The 18167-nt window shown below is 43.1% G+C and overlaps 1 long non-coding RNA gene across 1 annotated transcript; it reads left to right on the top strand.

Annotated features, from left to right (window-relative positions):
• Window positions 1-4626: 4626 nt before the first annotated feature.
• Window positions 4627-13225, top strand: LOC125947309 (uncharacterized). The gene is made up of 3 exons (XR_007468177.1): window positions 4627-6491; window positions 8191-8232; window positions 9062-13225. It is a non-coding gene; the product is annotated as an uncharacterized LOC125947309 (long non-coding RNA).
• The last annotated feature ends 4942 nt before the right edge of the window (window positions 13226-18167 follow it).

Genomic DNA, 18167 nt, shown 5'->3' with positions numbered 1-18167 from the left:
GAATAAATGTGTGTTTTGTCGGAGTGTAAAGTACGCATATTTAGTGTACCCTAAACCAAGCACTTATTCAACCAAGAGAAAGTTTTTTGAGTTCTCAGAGCTGTGGGTTTTATGTTCAACAATTTCAGCTAAGCCTTGGTGCTCTGTCTATTTTCGCCGCAAGTCTCACCCTGGTGACCGGTGAGTACGTTTGTTACGCATGTATAGGGCGTGTTTTGTAGATATAGGAGATTTAAACAACACCTGTATTCGTTTTGGCAGTGAATTACTGATAGCCTATTTCATAAACACATTTTCGCCTTAAATTTATCACTACACCACCGTGCACATTACTGTACTTCCCCTAAAGCCCCCGCTTGGCTTCGGAGACCAAAGTTTCTGTATCATTGTTGTTATTGCTATTAATAATAATATATATAATAATAACGGGTACTGTATCTGCCTACCATGTAAATTCCTAGGAGACATTTACGCCACGCTTCTTCTGGGTACTTATTCTATTGCGTAGAAATCTGTCCCTAATTGTGTTGTGCCACATTCTTCAGCATTAGTGACTTCAACCTAATTTCTTTTTTCCAGTATTTGGTCTTCCACTTGCATGGTGCAACATCGTAATCGGACTGAGTGCGACAATCTACACAGCACTGGTGAGACTGCTAAAATACAGCTTTAGCCAAAATTATCAATTTGTAGCGGCAACATATGCTGCGTGGCTGAAGAAAGTGTTCATGGATACGAAACCTATTCTTTGTATAATTTTCTTTGTAGGTATGTCAGGAAGCTGGATGTCCTGAAATATTATTTTTCACCTCGCTCTGATACGGCGGTGTCACCCTGGAATATTGCCATATCAATGAGTCTTTCTGGTTAATTTCAAATTGTACTTTGCGTATCCTGCCGCATTCGGATGTGTTTTCAAAAAAATAATCAGTCATGAAGGACTCATAACGGCGAAAAATTTCATAAATGCTAAGAAACTTTATGTTATATTTATGTTACCAAGATTGTTCAAATGTTCCCTGAAAAGTCGCAGGCAATAGTTGGCACAGGGCTCTAGGAACAAATACTGTCACATTAAAGTTCAATACCTATTTGGAAATAATAATTTTACCAGAATAATAGGAAAACAATAAATACACAGAATAGCGCAAGATAACCATGCTGCTTGAATACAATACTGATGGACAAAACTGCTGTGACGATATGCCTGATATATAAGCATCCCGAGTACAACAAGGAAAGGCGCAAAGCACGCGCACAACATATTCAATCGATGTACTCAAATAACGCTAGGTACAATACGTACTACACGGACGCAGCTGCGTATGCAGAGGCTACCGGGCAGCGCTACCAACGGAGGTACGCCTAGGAAATCGTGAACACGATCAGCCAGCAGCAAATTACCGCGTCGACCACGGCGGGCTCCCCTACCTTGGCCGAAATGTTAGCAGTGGCGATCGCGCTCGCTCACGCGGAGCGTTCGGAAAGGGACTCAGTAGTGGTCACTGACTCCCAGGAGACGTGTTGCATGTTTCTCAAGGGGCACGTGACTGCGGCTAGCCTCGCGACAATCCCCAAATCGTTCAACCACCGCCATCGCCTACTCTGGTGCCCGGGACATGCGGGGGTACACGGGAACGAACAGGCTAACGCGTTAGCTCGAGCACGGCCGCTGGATAAAAAAAAGGTGCCTTTTTTTTATCCAGCGGCCGTGGCTCGAGCGTCTACTAACCGAGCGATGGCATCCTCTTCGAACCCCAACCTCTCACACTATCCCTCACAAAATCCCATAAATTTAAATGTCAAAGACATACTTGCACATCAGCGCGGAGTCCGCAGAAAATACCCACCGCCTCACCCGTAACTTAGCGGGGAAGAGGCCGCCGATTGGCTAAAAATACAGACCGGGGTATTCCCCCATCTAAAACTGCTAAAATCCATGTATCCCACCCGCTATAGGGTCACATGCCCTTGGTGCGGTGGCATACCTACACTAATACATGTAACCTCGGAGTGTACTAAGCACCCTCATAGGCCGTCTCATAATATCACAATGGAGCAGTGGGACCCTTATAAAAATGACTATTGAAATGTTGTTGGCATATTGTTGAGGAATTGTTGACACAATATCCTTTCAATAATGTCTCAAAAGTAATTGAACGTACACAACAATACCTCAACAATAAAGTTGTTGAGCGCTTCACAACAGTAAAGTCATTGACTAATTGTTGTTGACATATTGTTGAATAATGTTGAGTACTATTGAGAATTTTTGAGCAATATTTACATTAAATATATATCTGAAACACACACATGTAGACGTGTATGTGTTTTACACATATATATTGTTTTATTGTTCACTTAATCACCACTAAATATATAGAGTGTCACATAACTTGAACCAAATGCCTATCTCTCGAGTCGTAACTGGGGGAGCTTGTGGCAAGACGACGCTGCCGCAGGCGTTCCGCTTCGTTTGCCCTAAATTCAGGGTCGGCGGCTCTTCGCTGACGTTTCGCCTGGGCTTCGGAAGCCGTCACGCTAGAATCAGCATGCTAGAATCGGACGACAAGCTTCGCTTACTAGAATCGGACGACAAGCTTTGCTTACGTAAGATATGCCTTTGCTTACGTAAGATGCTTACGGCGACAAGCTTTGCTTTCAGATATATATTCAATGTCAATATTGCTCAACACTTCTCAATAATACTCAACATTATTCAACAATATGTCAACAACAATTAGTCAATGACTTTACTGTTGTGAAGCGCTCAACAACATTATTGTTGAGGTATTGTTGTGTATGTTCAATAACTATTGAGGCATTATTGAAAGGATATTGTGTCAACAATTCCTCAACAATATGCCAACAACATATCAATAGTCAGTACTCCATTTTCTCGACAGAGGAAGGGCTGTTAACTTTGTCTCTTTGGGTCCCACGTATGACAAGGGCAGTTCAAGGAAGCGTTACAGGTCCCCGTGCCCACAGGGGATATGTGCCATTGAGCTTGGACCCTTTCTGCACTGCCTCCAGGATCGGCCCACATGAAACGGGTGCCATTGATCTTGGACCCTTTCTGCACTGCCTCCAGGATCGGCCCACTTTATCTGCCCCTGTATCTATCTGCCTTTTGAACGTCGCTATTGGAAATGACAAAACTTCAGCATAATAGAAGTTACAGCTTGAGTGATATTGTCAAGAAACATTGGGAAGAACTCGCAAGCAATATTTTTTTGTAATTTGTTTGGAGAGTAACTAGCATGTGTAGTAAAGGGTTGGTGCCAGAGACCGCCTTTTTTCAAGTTTGACTGGTTGCTCGGATGATCTCGTTTTGTTCTCGCAACTTGTCATAGTGGTTTTTGATGTGTGGCAAAGCCAGTGTCAAGCAGACACCATTTACTATTTTATTTGCTCATATGTTTTGTTTATATCAAGTACAATGCATTGCATGTACGGTACGCTATATTGCAGTCTACGTCCATGCCACAGTTGTACTCGTGCCTACGGGTGACAAAATTTCATTTTCAACTTGCCGGCATGTTCTCGTTTTGATTGCCCGGATAACAGCTTTGGCTTTTGGCTCAAGGTCACTTGAAGATCGCCGACAACGGGAGCTAAAAGCATTTCATGCTTAAAAGAGTAGGCAACCTTAAACTTTGACTTAGGTGTTTCTTTTTGGCACTCGCATCCCGGCGTTGGTGTTCTGTGCTTTGGTAAGCAGTAATAAGTGATTTCTGATCAATTATAATTATTCCAGACACTTCAGTAACTCAACTTGAACTAAGCTTATGCTTTGATATCATGTCTATAAAGAAACCGATGGATTTTGCTCTGTACTACTTTGTTTCTTTTTTTCCTGATTTATTTTTAATCTGGTCTCAGCTAATTAGTTATAATTATCCCAGACACTTCAGCAAGTCAGCTTGCAACAAAACTTATGCTTTGATATCATATCTATAATGAAAGTCATGAATTCTGAACTGAACCAGTTTTTTTTCTATTTTTCTGATTTACTTGGATTGCATCCCCGGTCGTCTCAGCTAATTAATTCTAGTTATTCCAGACACTTCAGTAACTCAACTTATAGCTAAACTTATGCTCCGATATCATATCTATAATGAAATTCGTGAATTTTGTACTGTACTATTTTTTTCGATTTATTTTCACCTCTTGATCATCTCAGGAGGTGAACTGGAAGTTACTGTACAAAGAACAAATGGCACTCGACGCTCCTGCCACTAAAAACTCCCGATACAGCTTTCTATTGCTCAATACGTGCAACATAAAATTGATTTTTTTCTTTTTCTTTTTTTTTCGAGCGTGAAAGAAGCCCGCGAATACACGCAAAATTGCCGCACAAGTAGCCGCTCGAGGCACTATGCGTGTATCCGCGGGCTTCTTTCACGCTCGGAAAAACACTTTTATGTACCACGTATTGGGCAACAGAAAGCTGTATCGGGAGTTTTTCCTGTTGCTCTATAATTTTCTGATTGACACTTTTCAGCTAAATATAATATCTGAGAAGCTAATTATTTATTATTAATTGATTAATAATTATTAATTTTAATGATTATCTAATTATTTATCTAATGAAAAAATGAGTATCTGTAAGCGACGGCAAACAGCATTACCTTGGTTCTGTCCAGCTACGTGGCACTTGCCTATATTTAAGTGTCGGTGCAAGAAAGTTGGGACACCCTGTATATACTGGGTGTTCAAAATTATAGGCTTTACGAAAATTTTTAAAAATCGCTTGTAGCAGGTAGCATAATTCTTATCACTTAGCTTGGTTATTCGAAGAAACGGACATTAGTAACACAAGAAATTGAAACTAATATTCTAATAATTAACAAAAAATGACTAATGAACTTCTTAGTTAATTATTTTACGACACATATTGCAATATATGAATTGTAGCCGGTGAGTTTGCAAGACGCATCCACCTAAAATGAATTTCCAGTATAACACCAGTTTCGAGATATTATTGCCCAAAGTGTGGGACGAAATACAAGGGCGTTTTAGTTACTTTTGCGCTTCAATGTATAAAACAGCATTTTGGTAACAAAGTAAGTGTAACAACAGTGCATTTTTACGGCGAGTTTGATGGCGCATATCTCCAAACTGGTGTCATTCTGGAAATTCATTCCAAGTGGATACGCCTGACAAGCTCACCGGCTCAAATTCGTAAATCGCAATATGTGTCGTAAAGTAATAAAATAAGAAGTTAATTAGTGATTTCTTCTTAATTAGTTGAATGTATGTTTCGATTGCTCGTGCTACTAATGTCCGCCTCATCGATTAACCCAGCTCAATGATAAGAATTATGCTACCTGCCACAGGCGATTTCTAAAAATTCCGTAAGACTTAAAAATGACCACCCTGTATGTATATATATATATATATATATATATATATATATATATAGACACAAAATTGGAGCACAAGACAAACGTCCCAACAAGCAGTGACCAATGACCGATGATTGGGCACCTCCTGGATTCCCATCGACTTCTATTGTAAGTGGCCAGTGCCCTGTCTGTGTCAGAAAACGGCATTGCCTCCATGTTAAATATGGGCAAGATGGTGGGAAAAGTAGTATGTAAGCATAATAAATAAATATGTTTTTTCAAAGAGTGCGTTTTGTTTAGTTGTTAGCCCTTAGCGCACAATAAAATGAAACAAGTTTGGGTGATCTCTGCGACGTGGTGTCCATATTTTACATGAAAGCCTAGGTCTATTCTGTAACACGTAGAGACGGGGTGCTGGCCAGTGTGCTGGGAAACTGCTTGGCCACCACGCACAATCTACGCTGTTATACTTTGCCGGTAGCAAATCGTAGCGCAGAAGCACAGGTACAAATGTTTAATCAATGGGACGGCATGCTGTCTACCGTTCGTCATGATGTCAAACTAACAAGCACGAACAGCGACAATTGTGTACGTTGCTGGTCCGTAGTTCATTTCGCGCCGGTTGCTTCACGTATTAAAATAAATATTTCTTTTTAATACAAACGATTAAAACTGTGCGCGCACACAGGGCGCGACATTTGCGACGTTTGAATTTTGCACTATTTCCCGCGCGCTCCGTACGTGACCGGCCGGCGCACTGCGTTACCGCGATAAAGAAAATAGTTCCTCAAGGAAGCTAAGCAGAAAATTTTCACACTCTTGCAAACCACAGAAATTGTTAAGAAATACCATTATATTACAAGATTTGTTAATAAATATGGCAATTCATATCTATGAAAGCGTGGATTTGTATGCGCGTTTTTGTGTGATTGCGCGCTTGTGCTGTTGACTCTTTGGCGGATTCCAGAACTTTGTGCGTGCGGCGTATGTGTGCGGGTTGCGTGATGAGTTTGCTGCGTTTTCTGTGCCCTTTGCCTCGCTGTGACATCTTTGGTATATTACAACTTATTGCTCGGTCTTAATGGGCTACACGTTGCCTCGAAGATCACCATGATCGCCTCCGACTCAGCCACATCGAAGGTGAGTGAGTGTTTCGAATTCCACTTGCTCGTTCATTGCGACGCTATCAGCAAAAGTGCGTACAGAGCCCGTGCGTGTCTTCCACGCGCCTCTGTGCTCGTTTTCATTACTAGTACTATCCTTCCGTTGCGAGAATTGGTTGTGCAGCACTAGATTTGTGATATTGAGCATGAAGTTTTATCCTGATTTAACTTCACAGCGCGCTTGCGGCGACGTAAAGCAGCTATGTGGAGCCAGCTAAAACAGGGCATGTTGTGTCACGGCCGGGCTCGACTGGCGCGCGCGCTCGCTTCTTGCGAACGCGCGCGCCAGTCGAGCCCGGCCGTGGTTGTGCGCGCCACGATTTTTGGTACGGTGTTCCAGCACCGATTGAAATTAGCCTTATTAATGAGCGCTCGTGCTCTGCCGTTTTGGTGGGCAGCTATGTGGAGCCAGCTAAAACAGGGCATGTTGTGCGCGCCACGATGTTTGGTACGGTGTTCCAGCACCGATTGAAATTAGCCTTATTAATGAGCGCTCGTGCTTTGCCGTTTTCGTGGAAACAATGCGACGTGAAATAATCCGAACTGTACTGTAATCAAGTATATTTCGTTCGCGCAACGCCGTCCATTGACGTGCATCTACTACATGGCGTGTCGGGATCGTCGAAAATATGCGCGGGGCGTTTTGCCCTTCTAATGTATTCTGCTGCGCTGTTCGCTTCAGGATCGAGTGCCCAGAGTCCGCTGACACGCCGTGCGGTAGACACGCGCTGTGGCGCGATAATAATAAAGAATTGCAATGGCGTATATGTGATTCTATGTGATAGGTGAGATAAAAAAGGGCTGATGCCAGTGAATGCTGTGAAATCATCAGGTTATGTGTGGTTTGTTTTCCGCCAGTACGCGCGCGGTGAACTTTTTTTTTAACCATTATCTCCCTTCGACGCCATCGAGTACTTCGCGCTAACGCCTTCGCGTAGGCGCTCTATATTCACGGAAAAGGCAGATTCTGTGGGATGCTATGTTCTGCTTTAGTGGGATGAAACATTCAAAATAATGTCATCGTGTGAAGTTTCAGCCTTTGGCCCTTCAGTAACTGATTGATATAACTAAGTTCGAAAATCAGTAAAGGAACGAGATGCTTGGGCATATTTGCCGTGTCGTCCCACTGTGCTCCCAGAGGCATGTAAGGGTTATCGACAAATGTCAAAAATTAGCAAGGCTTTTTATGAGATAGAAGCAGACAGCTATGTCAATAAGTTATTTTTGCTTTGAATTCACACACTAAAGAGGAGAGAGAGTTAAAGGGGAGCGTATCTTGTGATCTAAATGACGCTTTGCCATAAGCTTGGAACAGTGGTTTGTTGGTGGAGCAGTTCTGTGGAATACTTAGAGAGTAAGCAAACTGCAGTAGCAGCAGTTAGACGGGGAGTAAAAAATGCAACACTGGTTTTATATGAACGAGCTACCTTTAAGATGTGGCCGCAACAGTTCATGCAGTAGATGAGCAAAAATAATTTTAAAATTTAGGAGAGAAATTAAAAATAAATTATTTGCCCACCTCACACTGCCAGTGGCAAGAGCAGCCATGCTTTAATGTTTTCAATCAGTCATTTATATCCATCCATTTATGTCGGCCTAATCGTCCATGTAGATGTTTTGATTGTTGCTTTTGAGTTATCGTGGCGTCACATTTTAATACTGACATCTGTTTTCAGAATCAAAATGAGCCTGGAGACGCCACAGCCGGAATGCGAAAGGTGAATTCTTTGGCCATTCATCGTCTAGCGTCACCATGATCAAATGCACTGTTGCCAGGAGAATGTATTGCTGGGAGGTATTCTCCTTAAGATTTAGTAAAAATGGTAGCATTAAGTGTCTCCTTTGCGATTTTGCATAACCTTTGATTTGGGAGTCGATTCATTTATTTGATGAGGTGGGCAGTTGGCACACCCTGTCCTTGTGTCTTATGTACACATTCAGCTAAGTAGGTCTGGGACACAGCAAGCGAATCTGATGTGTAGTGGTAATCGCATTAACGTCGACAGTTATCTTCCTGTTTGAGCTGCTTGCTACTGCTGCTTGCCAACACAAGCAGCAGTTGCCCACGATGGCGTGAAAGAGGTTCATTGAAGAATGGCACATACTCTGAGTCACATACCCAGAGATCCAAGCAGGTCCATCAGATGGTTATTAACCCACTTCCCGTCTACATAGCAGCCCTACCCATTAAGCCATTGACCACCAAGTGACACAAATTGGCTGGAAAATAGTTAGACAGACACCCGAAAGTATGTGAAGTATCCTAAAAATGCTACTTGCATTAAAGTTTTCAATGCTTTGGTTTACTTACTATTTTATTTTGTACTGGGTGAATCCTTGTATTTCTGAAGCACATGGCATCCTAACAGCATAACGAGCTATGACATTAGTTTTAGTTGTTTTTATTAGTGACATTAGTTGACATTTTAGGTCTGGAGCAGGCAGTATTTCTGTGATTTATTCGGAGTGTGGCTGTTGTGTAAATGTGCTTAAAATCCTTAAACTACCTCACTAATATTATTTACCTAAACGTGCCGTTTCACATAGGTTGGAGAGGTGCTCATTCAGATGATCCTGGCACAGCTTGCCATGGTGGACCAGGCAAGTTTGCAAGGGCCTTGATTCACCATGTGTTCACTGAGGAGAACCTCATGGGCCACTTACTTCTCGGAAACACCACCACCAATAGGCAAAAAGAGGCTCTTGGCCTTATCAGGGTCAACGCTGTTATAGGCAAGTACCGTACATCCTTTTACCCATTGCATTTTTGCCTTCACATTTTGTACTTGGAATTACCAGCTTGCTATTAGCACAACAAATGACTTTCAAGTAGCCTGTGTCTGCAACTACGTGCTACAATAGCCTACTATTTGGAATGAATGTTCATTTGATCTCAAGTCTCTAACGCCTCCATACTAAAGTGCTAAATTTTAAAAGCAGCCTTAACTGCCAGAAGTGATTGGTGGCTTCAACTGACAAAGTTAGGTGTATTTGCGCATTAGTTGCACTACTTGACTGTCATTGCAATGAACAGTTGGAATGAAGCAACTACCAATCTGTAGTACCACTCTGTGAAGCTTGCTACCAATCTGGTGCTATAGCGGGTGTGCTTAAGTAGCCTGAAAGTGTTGTTATAATATAGGAATTGTGGAGAAGCTATGCTCAAGTGCAGTTACTGCTCAACTCGAGGGACAGCACTTCCACCAAATTTCAGCAATCAATATGGCCCTCCAGATTCTGTAACGCAAAACATAGTGATTTCACCTATTTCAACAGACCACATTGAATTAAAGTTGCTCCTGTCTTGAAGGAGGTCCATGTGGTGGCAGACAGTAGCCTTTAAGCAGAGGGAGCTTAAGTTACGGGGCATAATTGTTTGGTTGTTTCGATCAAAGCACCAATAGGAACAGTTGCCAAATTCGTTGTCAACATTGCTATGTTTAGCAATGTCCATTCATTCTAGGCACTCAACCAATTAAGATCCAATTTATCACATTGTATTCTAGGATGTGGAAAAAACAAAGGTATTTATTTGACTTTTCCTCACGTTCCCATAAAATGATCAGTACTCAATAGGCCCTTGGCAGCTACTATATAAAGCTTCTTACAGAACATGAGGCATGTCCACAGCTCCCACTCTGAAATTGTTGGAAATGTCTCCTGCTTTCTTACTTCAAGGACGCACTTGCCTGTTTTCAGCGTTATTATAAACCAGTGCTCAAGTACTATGGGTTTAGATTTATCAAAGATTGAATGAGCTTTGTAGGTGTTCATGTTTAACCCTTTGAGGATCACATATTTTCCGGCAAACGTCCCCCAATTTAAGCGTTATATTTTTATTCTGGATTGTTCTTTAGTGACCTTTCCAGAAAAAAAATGGGTAAATAATTTTTTAGGTCACAAAGTGACAAAGGTTTCTTAGTGTCCGCTGTTTTACACCATGTTTATTGTAGCATGCAGGGCAAACTAGCATAATCACATTTTTTAAATGTAATGACACTCACAAAACATTAAACTAGGTGAATACTCCCAAACTACTGCAGTGATGGGCACCATAGAATAAAGAGAAAGATCAGTTTTGGAAGAAGCCAAGGGGCAACAGCACAATCAGGATTTTTGTAGAAGTCGCAGAAGGTTACAGAATCTGTAATGTGATGCTTGGGGACACTTCATTCTTAAAAGGTATGCTTATTTATATGTTCTTTCGCCGCCTCATATTTATGGTCGTGACCACACGATTTGTTTCCACCACTCTACATGCATGGCAGTGACCCTCAAAGGATTAGCAGAGCCAGTCCACTTGCATATTTCTCTTGTAAGACTGAGCATTTCTTCGTATTTCTTCTTCGCATTTATTTGTGTTAGTGTAACCAGGTCGGCGTGCAACTGCAGTAAATCCTCGTTATAAGCAGTATTTTGTTTTCAGTAGAGAGGCATAAGAATGGTCATCACGATGCGAGAAGTGCACTCCAGTAGCATATGAGCTTGTAAAACAAATTCAGATATACCACACTCAATTCTGGCCGCATAACCGTATTTGGAGCAACTCCTGCAAGGAAAAGTTCAATAAAGTGCTGCACATTTTGATTATGATTGTTGAGAGAACTAATTTTAGTTGCCAGTAGTCTACCTTTAAGTTTTTTCACCAACAGTATGAAGTCTTTTTTCCACCATTTTGTCCTAAGCAAGCAACGTTCACATTTTCACATCAAGGATATTCATGAAGTTATTCTGCCACAGTGGGCTTTTCCTGTTTGCCTTCTGCATATTGTACTAAGTGGAGTCCTCCGGTGCCACTCCACTTTGAAAGCTGGTCATTCTCTAGAATTGAACTCGTGAAAACTTGGAATAAACAAAACAAATGAAACAGTTTCATTATAACAGGGTGTACTGTATGTCGCACTTTTGCATGTGGAACATTGATCTTTAACGTCATGCTGTTTTTCCTTTTTTTACAGGCTTTCCCTGTCGCAAGTTTCCTGGGACAAACATGACCTACATTAAGAACACTCTGGCCTCACTTCTCGCAAGGGACCTGAAGTGTCCAGAAGAGCTCAAGTCTGTGGACAGTTCAAGTGTTGTGCACTTGCAGCCCTCAACATTTTTTTTATTATTATGATGTTTCTAGTCACCTGAAAAGCCCAGGTTGGATGGTTCAGACACAAGTACTGTGTTGTGATTAATAATGAATTGCACAAGTGTTGCGCTTTGTACTTTAGTACATTTTTACGTAAATCTTTAATATATTTCTACAAAAGCTAGTGTTTCTTGACTATTTTATTTCATAGGTATCTCGGGTCATTTCATGCCAAGACTGTTCCATGACGGCACACCATTTCAAGTTTGTTTGATGAAGTAAAAGTAGGCCCAGTGAGAAATTTTGCAGAAAATTAGGTTTCATACGTACACCGGAAAGTGTAATCTGTGCTATTGTCAGAGTGGTTCTGTTTAAGGAAAACTACATATTAACATTTGTTTGTAGTAATGGTTTATTTTGCTATTTCAAAACAGTAAGAATTAAGTGTTAAAGTTTGCGTAAATTCAGAGTGCAACAACAGTTCTCGGGCAAGGCAGCGATGTGCTTTCTTTCATGTATGCATGAAATCTGATTTCTTGCAAATTCTTTCATTCTAACTTGTTTTGCGGCACTCAAAAATTTAAAAAAATTTCCTCATGCCAGTTCCATTTAAGTCTTCCAGCAGGTAACTAATGGCCACTGTATCAGATAAAAATCTTAAGTAGTCAAAGTGAATAAATCGCTTGGTATGTAATGACCTGTCCAGGAACCTAGTAATCATGGCAGAAAACGCAACTGGATCGTGCAACAAGCAATGCAGCACAATAAACTGCTCCCATGGCACAAGTTATTGTAATTACCATGTCGTTTCAGAGGTAGATAACGTTTAGTAAAATGGGCACACCATTTAACCAATAAATAAGAGTCTCAGTGGGCTCATGCAGATTGTGCCATGATTATTAAGTTACTGGCTACCAAATAGAGAAATCAAGTACATTTTAAATGGTATTTACTGTAATGCTTGTATAATATTTATTTTCTATTTATTTCAATTTTGAGAAATGTTTTACTTTAGGGCCACGCAAACTTTACATCTCTCAGTATTCAATTTCGTTATTGTATCAAGCTGCTGGCAGTTTGTAGATTGCGTTAGGAATTTTTTGATCTCAAGGCACACATGGCTGTACAGTTAACAAATGTTTGGCTTCAATAAACAATTCAGCTAGAAAAAAATGCTTTTTGTCCACATCAATATTGAGCTGTTGATTTTGTGAAGGAGTATTGATTTTGTGTGTTAAGCCAATTCGAAAACTGGCTTAATGGTTCTGCTAGCAGCTCTATAATATGTTTTATAACAGGCTATATCTAAAAGTGGTTTTGATCCCTGGGTGACCCAGGTCTTCAATACAGAAGTGCCTGAGTTTGCCCCTGTCCTCTAGTATGCAAGGACCACATCAATATGGATGGCATCAATGGTAATGCCATGAGACTCAACGTAGCTCAGCGGTATTTAAAGAAAAGTCTAGTGCAGTTTTCAACACTATTCACCAAACAGCATATTTCAGTGGGCTCTCAAGTGATTTCAATAGTGACGTTCAGCACTGCTCCAATAATATTTAAATGGTGTTGCATGATTGACTAACATTGCACGTTGGGCTTGTTGGTATAATATAATGGAGGCAAAAGGCATAGTGCATCAGAAACAGGACGCAAGAGGAAGAACTCAGACAACACACACGTTTGGTGCTTAACGTGTGTGTTGTCTGTGTTTTCCTCTTGTGTCCTGTTTCTGATATGTAGCACCTTTTGCCTCCATCAAGCAATATTGACGTTTAACACTCATCCAATAATACTTCAATGGGGTTTCAATATTGATGTTCAACAATGCTTCAATAATATCTCAATGGGGTTTCAATATTGATATTCAATACTGCTCCAATAATATTTCAATGGGGTTTCAATATTGACATTCAACACAGTTCCAACATTATGTCAATGGGGTTTCAATATTGGCATTCAACATATTTCAACAATGTCTCAACAGGTTTTCAATATTGACATTCAACACATCTTCAACAGTTCTTCAATGGGCTTTCAATATTGGAATTCAACATGGTTTCAACAATCCATCAATGACTTCTCAAATTGAAACGACCCAATGATGTTTCAACAAAATGTCGCGGGCCAATTTTCAACACCTGTCAACAATTTCCTCAATAATGTTTCAACAAAGCCTCAATGTGCTTTCAATGCCATTTGTTGACATTGACCAATGACTTTTCAACAACTTTTCAACAATTTTTTTTGTAAGGGTGGTAAAGAATGCCGATTGTCGGAGTAGGTTGAGTGAATACTGACTACGCATAGCGCATATATGCTTTAGACGCTGCACAATGCTCAGTATGTGTCATATTAAGCCCGCTAGAACCGTCCGTCATTTCAAGCAGACGGAGCCGCACGGGCGGCAACGTTGATTGGCCTGTTCAGCTACGACTTCCATTGAGTGACAAATGCGATATCTCGAAGGCTATGCTCCTGAAGCGACGCGAATCGGGGAGGCAGGTTGCTTTTCGTTAACCACAGTGTGGCGCTGCTGCAGTGTTTTGTTGGGATGTGCTGAGACCACTCAGCACAGTTTCACAAATGTGGCCCGACTATTTTAAAGTGGAAGGAAACATAAAGAGATCAGCCGTAGAGATCAGCAAGAGACGATGAGAGTACTGGTGGAAAAATGTCACAGTTTCGCCCTAAGGGCAAAGCAATGAATGCGATAGCAACACAGCAATGTCATACGAAGTAAGGTGAGCGGCTTTGGTAGCAATATGAATTGTAGTAAACATGAGCTGATTAAGTAAGCAGGTGTGCTGCGGCGTAAGTAGACCGACAAGAAGAGAGACTCGATGACCACGAGAAGGCGCGTGTGACACGGTGGTGTTGATGGGAAGCGCTGCCCGTGGGCAGCGCGTACGAAGGGACACACCTGTAGCGCTGCACTGCCGATCTGGGCAGCATTGCATGTGTAGCGTGCGTTGGAAAATGTGGCCCGACTATTACTAACTGTGGTGTGAGCGCGCACAAACAAACATGAATAGATCACACTGAATGACTGCAGACAACGACTGTCAAAACGCTGGCAGCAAGCGCATATACGCCGCAGCGGGTGAAGGTACGTGCGGTCTATCGCTTCAACGGAAATTGAGCGGCGAATGCACGGCGCATAAAGGTTAGAGCCGTGTGGAGATAAGAGACGGTGCGAGCGAGCGACGAGCGCGGTTGTTGGCAGAGTAGAAATGCGCCCCCTCCCTCGCTCCCTCCGCGCTCGCTTCCCGCTTCTTTGCTTGCGCGTGGAAGATTGAGTGCGTTCGCTCTCCGTGACAGCGTGCATCCCCGCACGCTTCCGCTCGGGCATACGGCGCGCGGCGAAGATTTTATCTCTACAACCTCACGGCGACGGCGACGACGACGGCGACGGCGACGGCAGAAATCCGGTGGAAGTGTCCCTATAATTGCAATCGCAATAAAAGCAGGGAAAAGACGGATACGACCTGATCTCTTAAAATCATAGGCAGCGGTACAAGGTAAATTTTTGAAAAAGAAAAATAATGAGAGGTATACAAAAATGCTAGATAAAAAACATGTATAGTATACCTGATTAAATCAAGCAGGCTAGGTGACTATTTGTCGCCGCCCCGTTTCAAAGGGGATGCCAATAAATGATCATCATCATCATCATCATCATCGTTGAGTGAAGCCTCTCCAGTGAAGCCGAACAGGACGGTCGTGGCCGAGTGGAGCTCAGCGCAGCAGGAGCAGCATACCAATCAATAAGTTCAATTTTTGTTTATTTTTATTTCAGTGATAGAAGTGTTAGGGTAACCGAGCTATCTATATATATTGTTTTTATGCTTCTTCAGTTTCTTGGTTAGTTTCGTAGGACGTTAGTAGGTAGCGAATAGTTCTTTTTTTTTTTTGGAAGCGGGTTGCGGCGCACGTGTTGCATGGTGAAAGCAGTGTAAAGCGGCAGTTTTAAACCGTGTTAGGGAAGCTATCGGAGGTAGCCGGATAGCGAGTTTGCCGTACGGCTTACCGTGGGCTTTGTTCAGGTATTTAGGTGGGCTTTCTCGTTAGGTGGTCGGGTGGACAATAGTGCGGTAGGCTAGGAAGGACAGGGGTGATGACGAGCTGGTGCAGTTCGAGGAGTGCAAACGTTGGTGTTATTTGGACGAGACGCACTTCGCCAGTTTAGCCGACGCTGAGGAGGCCAGATTCGCGTGCAGGTCGTGTGAAGGATTTAAGGGGGCTCTGCGGCGGATGGAAGGGGAATGGGCAGCCAGTGTGAAAGAGCTCAAAGGGGAGCTGAAGGTGGAGCGAGAGCGGCGAATTGAGCTCGAAACTCGGATCGGCGAGTTGCTTCACAGGGAGGGGGCGGAGGCCGTCCTGGTAAAGCGAATAGCTGGCGAGCTACAAGAAGAACGGGAAAAGCGGGCCGTGCTGGAAAAGCGGGTGGAGGCGCTAATGGCACAGGCGGCGCGTAATCCCGGCTCAGCTCAGGCGGGCGGCGGGGACAGCGCGGAGACTCAGGCAGAGGCATGCCATTAGAGCAGGGAGGGACGCCTAGGGGCCGTTGAACAACAGGCGAGAGCCGGCGTCAACATGGCGGTTCCACAACTCTACAGCGAGGTAGTGCGGCAGGCTTTGGGTGGGAAGAGACGAACGGCAGGGAGCAGATCGTCACGTGCCAGTGGCGCACGGCGGGTGGAGAACCAGCTAGCGCGAACTGGAGGACGACAATCGCAGGCGGGAGGCAAACGTGTAGAGCGAAGGGTCCTAGTGGTGGGGGACTCCAACGTAGCTAGCGTTGAGGATGGCGTCCTTACAACAGTGAAGGCAGGCGGGCGGGTGAGGGTGGAGGCCCAGTCAGGGAAGTGCATGGTTGACGCAATGGCAAAAGCTCAGAAGGTGGTTTCGGACAACCTGGAGCATGAACATCTGGTCGTTATCCATGCTGGTCTCAACGATGTGCTGAAGGGAAGGAGCCAGAACCTAAACAGACAGTTAGAGGTTGGGTTGCGTAAACTCAGAGAAACCTCTGCGAAGGTGCATGTGACCATATGCACAATACCACAGGTCCGGGCCAGGCTAGCGGGATCGAACGGAGTGGGCTTGAGGCTAACCGGGTCATTAGGTGTCTGAGCCGACCACTTGGGTACGGCATAATGAAGGTAAACCGGGAAGTGTACGAGTCTGGCTCCCACCCTTTTGCACAGGATGGTATTCACTACAGTGGTGCCACGGGTGGACGGTAGGTAGTAGGATAGGGCGCCAAGCTACGGCTTTTTTGGGGGGACACAGAGCCCTAAGACCACCAGTGTAGACGAAGACGGACCCAGAGAGGCCCCAAGATTCAAGAAACGTAGAGTCGGTAGGAGAAGAAATAGACGTAAGCACCAGGGGCAAGGTCATTCTGACATAGGGTACATTAACATGCAAGGTGGCAGGAATAGGCTGAAGTGGGAGGATATAGACCAGCAACTAAGGCAGGAATAGCTGATGGTATACGGGTTTGTGGAGACACATCTTAGGGACATGGAGCAACCTCCCTGTAATCCTGACTATGCATGGGAATATTGCAATAGAACAGAGGGAAGCAGAAAAGGAGGTGGAATTGGTGCATTCATTCATAAAAGTATGAATTGGCAAAGGTTCAAACGGGAATGCAAGGAGCATTTAAAGCTAAAAGGGAAAGTTGCAGGAGAGCAAACACTCCTTGGCTGTGTATACCTGTGGATAGGAGCAAACGCCAAAGAGGAAAACAAAAAAATGCTGGATTGCATATCAAGTGACATTAATGAGCTAGGAGAAGGTGCGAGATTATTATACTAGGAGATATGAACGCACACAAAGACATGCACGGGTACACAGACTCAACAGGCAACATGATGCTGGTCATGTGTGAAATGCATGACTTAGTTGTATTCAACAGTACTGAGATGTGTGAAGGGCACATAACATGGGAGGTAGGGAGCCTGCAGTCGACGATAGATTATGCACTAATGTCACATAGGATGCACGATAGGCTAAATGTAATGAGCATAGAGAATATGGCTCCAGAAGTCTAGGTAGTGATCACAAACGTATTAAGGTGAGTTTTAGAATGGAAATGAAAGTAGGTAGGAGGCAAGATGAACAACCAGGTGGAATATTTTACTCGGAAAAGCAGCTTGAAATAGCAACCCAGCAAATTGAGGAAGTAATTTCAGAGGATACAAAAACAGAATGACATATGCAAATTTAACACGGCTATTTGAGCTAGAGCTTACTAAGGTACGAGTCAGGACAAAAGGGACAGAAGACGTAAACCCAAGAGTTGGTGGGATGAGGAAGTTAAGAAGGCCATAGAGACGTCAGGAAGCATCCAGGCAACACAGATATTCAAAGCAGAGGGTGAACCAGAAGCTGATGTATAGGCAGAAAATGGAATAACTTTTAAACTGTAGAAGGGAAGCATCCCACTTGATCAATGAGAAGATCAGAAGAAAGGAGAAGCCAATGGTTTGTCCAGGAAGTAAACAAAAAGGATAGAAAAGCCGCGAAAAATTTGGAAACATCGCACTCTTTGAGTATAAGACGTAGCCC

The sequence above is a fragment of the Dermacentor silvarum genome, chromosome 8 (assembly GCF_013339745.2).
Source record: "Dermacentor silvarum isolate Dsil-2018 chromosome 8, BIME_Dsil_1.4, whole genome shotgun sequence".
NCBI lineage: Eukaryota > Metazoa > Arthropoda > Arachnida > Ixodida > Ixodidae > Dermacentor > Dermacentor silvarum.
This window is presented reverse-complemented; position numbering and strand designations above follow the sequence as displayed.